Source organism: Puma concolor, chromosome B2 (assembly GCF_028749965.1).
Source record: "Puma concolor isolate L17-30 chromosome B2, mPumCon1.1.hap2, whole genome shotgun sequence".
NCBI classification, from domain to species: Eukaryota; Metazoa; Chordata; class Mammalia; order Carnivora; family Felidae; genus Puma; species Puma concolor.
This window is the reverse complement of record NC_141671.1, coordinates 35,401,127-35,407,270: the sequence shown is the minus strand read 5'-3', so window position 1 is coordinate 35,407,270 and position 6,144 is coordinate 35,401,127.

Below are 6,144 nucleotides of genomic sequence, written 5' to 3'. Positions count from 1 at the left end.
AGATATTTGGGGGATTTTCTAGATACCTTTCATTTATTTCTAACTTAATTGCTTTGTGGTGAGAGAACACACCTCGTATGATTTGATTCCTTTAAAAAATTTTGAGACTTGTTTTATGATCCCAAAAAAGGTCTGCCTTGGCAAATGGTCCATGTGCACTTAAAAACAATGTGTTCTGTCTGCTGTGGTTGGAAAGATTATTTTATAAATGTCAATAAGGTCAAGTTGGTTGATAGTGTTGTTCAAATCTTCTAAATCATTACTGATTTTTTGTCCACTTGTTCTATCAATTATGGAGACAGGGGTATTAAAAACTCCAACTATTGGGGTGCCTGGGTGGCGCAGTCGGTTGAGCGTCCGACTTCAGCCAGGTCACGATCTCGCGGTCCGTGAGTTCGAGCCCCGCGTCAGGCTCTGGGCTGATGGCTCAGAGCCTGGAGCCTGTTTCCGATTCTGTGTCTCCCTCTCTCTCTGCCCCTCCCCCGTTCATGCTCTGTCTCTCTCTGTCCCAAAAATAAATAAACGTTGAAAAAAAAAAAAAAAAAACTCCAACTATTGTGGTACCTGGCCGCCTTAATCAGAAGAGCATGCGACCCTTGATCTCAGAGTTGTAAGTTCAAGCCCCACGTTGAGTGTACAGAGATTACTTGAAGTAAAACAAAACAAAATCTTTAAAAAAAAAGAAAAGAAAAGAAAAAGAAAACTCCAACTACAATTATAGGTTTGTCAATTTCTCTTTGCATTCTGTTAATTTTGCTTATGTATATTGATGCTCTGTTCTTAGATTCTTAATACTTAGCTTTGTTATGTCTTCCTGATGAATGGACACATTCATTCTTTATGAAATGGCACTCTTTGTGCCTGGTGATACTTTTCCTCTGAAATTTGCTTTGTCTAATATTATTGTTGCCATTTGTCTAATATTACTATTGCCATTAGGGCTTTCTTTAGAATAGTGTTACATGGTAAGTCTTTTTTTTTCTATCCTTTTATTTTTAACATATTTGTATCTTTATATGTAAAGTGGGTTTCTTTTTGTAACTCTTTTTCCCCTTCCCTTCCCCCATGGTCTTCTGTTACGTTTCTCAAGTTGCACATATGAATGTAAACATATGATATCTGTCTTTCTCTGACTGACTTACTTCACTTAGGAGGCAAACCATAAGAGACTCTTAAATACGGAGAACAAACTGAGGGTTGATGGAGGGGGTGGAGAGGGGAAAATGGGTGATGGGCATTGAGGATGGCACTTGTTGGGATGAGCACTGGGTGTTATATGTAAGTGATGACTCACGGAAATCTACACCCCAAACTGAGAGCTCACTGTGTACCCTGCACGTTAGCCAACTTGACAATAAATCATCTTTAATTAAGTAATTAATTAAAAATAAATAAAGTGGTTTTCTTGTAGGTGGCATATAATTTGATCTTGGTTTTGTTTTGTTTTTTTCTCTCTAAAAATCTCTCACCTTTATTTGGGATATTTAGACCACTGCATATAATGTGATCACTGTTAGGGTTAGGTTTGAGTCTATCATTTGCTATTTCTTATCTGTATCGTTTGTTCTTTGTTCCATTTTTCCTTTTTCTGCCTTCTTCTGCATTAAGTATTATTAGTGAGGCAACTTTATCCTTTTTGTTGGATTGTTAGCTACAACTCTTCATTGGGTTGTTTTAGTGGTTGCTGTTGGGTTTATAATATACATATTTAACTTATCACAGTCTACCTTCAAGTAATATTGTGTGGCTTCATGTATAATATAAGAACCTTACACCTGTATACTTGTATATCTTCCCTTAAAACCTTCGTGCTATTGTGGTCATACGTTTTACTTCTATGTATGTTAGAAGCCCTCAAATATATTGCTATTATGTTCTTTACTTTGAACAAGTCAATTATCTTTAAGAAGATTTAAATAAAAAGAACAAAATTTTACTATTTAGCCACATTGTGTTTCTATTGCTTTTCACTCCTAGGTGTAGACCTATGTTTCTATCTGGAATCACTTTCCTTCTGCTCGAGTGACTTCCTTGAACATTTCTTGTAGTGTAGGTCTTCCAGATTTTTTGTGTCCAAAAAAAGTCTGTATTTCATCTTTGGTTTTGAAAGACGCTTTCACTAAGTAGAATCTAGGTTTGGCAGTCTTAAATATTTCAAAGAGGTTGCTCCACTCTCTTTTGGTTTGCATGGCTTCTTTTCTTTCTTTCCTTCCTTCCTTCTTTCTTTCTTTCTTTGTTTCTTTGTTTCTTTCTTTTTTCCTTCCTTCCTTCCTTCCTTCCTTCCTTCCTTCCTTCCTTCCTTCCTTCCTTTCTTGAAAGAGAGAGAGCACAAGGGCAGGGGAGAGGAACAGTGGGGGAGAGAGAGAGAAAGAGAATCCCAAGCGGACTCCACACCCAGTGAGGAGCCCAATGCAGGGCTCGACCCCGGGATCATAACCTGAGCTGAAATCAAGAGTCAGTCACTCCCCTGGCTGAGCCACCCAGGCATCCCTGGCTTGCGTGGTTTCTACAGAAAAATCTGCTGTCAACTCTTTTTGGTTCTCCTGCATGTAATGCGTCTTTTATCTCCTACCGCCTTTAGGATTTGTTCCCTTTTGGGGCCCCTGGGTGGCTCAACTTTGGGATATTTAGACAACTGCATGTAATGTGATCCCTGATAGGGTTAGGTTTGAGTCTATCATTGGCTACTTTTTATGTGTATCATTTGTTCTTTGTTCCATTTTTCCTTTTTCTGCCTTCATCTGCATTAATTGAATATTATTAGTGATTCAATTTTATCCTAGTTGAGTGTCAGTCAAGTCAGTTGAGCGTCTGACTTCAGCTCAGGTCATGATCTCGCAGTTTGCAAGTTTGAGCCCCAAGTCAGGTTCTGTGCTGACAAACCCTGGAGCCCGCTTCGGATTCTGTGTCTCCCTGTCTCTCTGCTTCTCCCCTGCTCACACTCTCTCTCTCTCTCAAAAAAATAAACATTAAAAAAATTTAAAAAAAGAATTACCAGGACTTTAATTTTTGCTTAGTCTTATTAAGAATTTGCTCTTTATTACTGGTTTTAAGCAATTTGATTATGATGTGCTTTGGTATAGTTTTCTTTTTTCTTTTAAGATTTTATTTTATTATTATTTTTTAACGTTTATTTATTTTTGAGAGAGAGCACAAGCAAGGGAGGAGGAGAGACAGAGAGGGAGACAGAGAAACCGAAGCAGGTTCCAGGCTCTGAGCTGTCAGCACAGAGCCTGACGCAGGGCTTGAACCCATGAACCGTGAGATCATGACCTGAGCCGAAGTCGGACGCTCAACCGACTGAGCCACCCAGGCACCTCTCTATTTATTTTCTTTATTCTTTCTTTCTGTGTTTCGTTTTGGATAGCCTCTGTAGTGAGACCTTTGGGTTCACTGATTTTTTTCCTTCTGCAATGTCTGTTCAGCTGTTAATCCCATACAGTAGATTTTTTCATCTCAGACGTTATTGTTCTCTTTTCTAGAAGTTCAATATTGGCCTTTTTTTTTTTTAACATCTTTTACATTTGTATTTAACGTAGTCAATATTTCCTATAGTTTCCTAAACATACAGAATACAGTTATAGTTGTTCTTCATGTACTTTTCTACTAATTCTATCAATGTACATTCTGGGTTAATGTCAGTTGGTAGCATTTCCTTGTCATTAAGGGTCACGTTTTTCTACTTCTTTGCATACACATGAACTTTTACTGGATCCTGGACCAATCATATTAGATATTGTAAATTTTCTCTTTGGGGGGATGGGATATAATTGCATTCCTAGAAATATTCTTGAGCTTTGTTCCAGGATATGGTTCAATTGGTTGGAAACATTTTGACCGCTTCAAGTATTATTTATGTTTCGTTAGGTGAGACCAGAGCAGCGTTTAGCCTAGGGCTAATGTTCCCCCTAAACTGAGAGAAAAAATCTTTCTAAATATAGCCAATGAGCTGAATATTGGATTTAACATAGTCACAGGAGCCTCAGGCTCTAATTAATTTTGCGTTATTTTATCAATCTGCACATGGAGACTTTTGGGGGTGCATAATATACATTTGTGAAAATAAAGTTTTCCGTTCTAAGAGTAATACTTGCTGTTAAGTGAAAATCTACAAAATATAGAAAAGCAGGAAAAAAGAATCCCTTGTACGTCCATTCCCTAGAGATAAATTCTGTTAAAATTCTGAGGTACTTCCTTTGCATTACTAGAGAGCACGGGCTTTCTCAGAGCAATGGAAGGATTCTCCCCTCCCAAAGTTATAGAACTTTTTAAAACTTCAGCAAATTAGGGTGCTTCTTTGATTAAATCTAGGAGAAAAATCACCCATACTAACATGCATTTCTTGTTCTCAAGGTGATTTTTTTTAAGTTTATTTGTATATTTTGAGGGGGGGAGGGGCAGAGAACGAGGGAGAGAGAGAATCCCAAGCTGGCTCCATTCTGTACTGTCAGCACAGAGCCCGATGCAGGGCTCAATGTCACAAACCGGGAGACCGTGACCTGAGCCGAAGTCGGACACTTAACCAACTGAGCCACCCAGGTGCCCTTCTCACCCTCTTTTTTAGGAAGCCTTGGTCATGGCTGCCTCTCCAGTCTCAGAGCAAGTTGTCCTGGGCCAACCCGTGATGTCAGCAGTTCATCTCCAGATTTTTTCACTTAGGGAACATTTGAGTGCTTGCCAAGTGCTGAGCCTTATGCTAGTCTGGGTTTTTAACAGAATGACTCTGGAGGAAATCTGGAGGAAATCACAGGCTGGAGGAGGAGACAGCTATAACCCAAGGACTGTAATGCTAAATACACTGATCCTTAGTTTGAAAATGCTGCAGGGCTTTAAGGGCAAAGAGGGGGCAGGACTCTATGTCACCCTCTGCTGGGAGCATCAGGAAGGTATTTTAGTTTGGGCTGGTTGGTTTTTTTCTGGTTTTTACAAGAACACCAAAAATACTTTATTAGCTCTCAAAAAAGCAGCCATTACAAGGCACATGAAGTAGAAACATACCATAGCAGTCAAAGGCTTAGGGTTATATACAATTATAGCTGTTTTTCTTTTGTAGCCTTGCCCATAGCCAGAGGGACGTAAACTAACATTCTGCAGCACCGCTCAGGAAACTCAGGGACACTCGCCAGTGGTTCTGAGCACATTAACAAAAAGACACAAGAATGGATTTGACCACCTTAGTGAAAAATGTCTAGGCTAGAACTGTAAATTCAGTTCAATACTACGAAGCAAACGCTAAAACTTGGTATTACTTCCCGATAGCTCACTCAAGTAGTATCTCATACTATTCTGAGTGACAAAAAGGTGCAAAGTAAACTTATTTACAGATAAAATGGTTGAACAGTCCCTTTTAAATCTGCAATTTAGGGGGCGCCTGGGTGGCTCAGTCGATTGAGCATCCGACTTCGGCCCAGGTCACGATCTCGCGGTCCGTGAGTTCGAGCCCCGCGTTGGGCTCTGTGCTGACTGCTCAGAGCCTGGAGCCTGTTTCACATTCTGTGTCTCCCTCTCTCTCTGACCCTCCCCCGTTCATGCTCTGTCTCTCTGTGTCTCAAAGATAAATAAACGTTAAAAAAATTAAAAAAAAATAAATCTGCAATTTAGGTTTCAGATTCTCCATTAAAAAGTAACTGCCCTGAAACTCGATAAATTGTACTTAAGCAACTTGGCTATTAGGGTTTACAACAAAGAGAGAAATACCGCCCTCCGAATTATTAATTACAGCTTGACAATTACTTCAACATCAGCAGCCACTGGAGTTACTATGATCTGATTTGTCTGGGCAGCGTCTAGTCTCACTTTCTTCTTGGTTCACAAAACTATCATGGGACTGGGAACTCAGCATGGGAATCAATGATTAGACTTACACACGTCAACTTAAAAGTCACACACAGGGGGCACCTGGGTGGTTCAGTCGGTTGAGCATCCGACTGCTGCTCAGGTCATGATCTCACGGTTCATGGGTTCAAGCCCCATGTCGGGCTTTGCACTGGCAGCGTGGAGCCTGCTTCAGATTCTTTCTCTCTCTGCCCCTCCTCCACTCACTCTCTCTCTCAAAAATAAACACACATTAAAAAAAAATGCTTAAAAAGTCACACACAGGATTACATTGCAACAGCTGTTCCAAATGTCTGTTTTTTAGTTTGG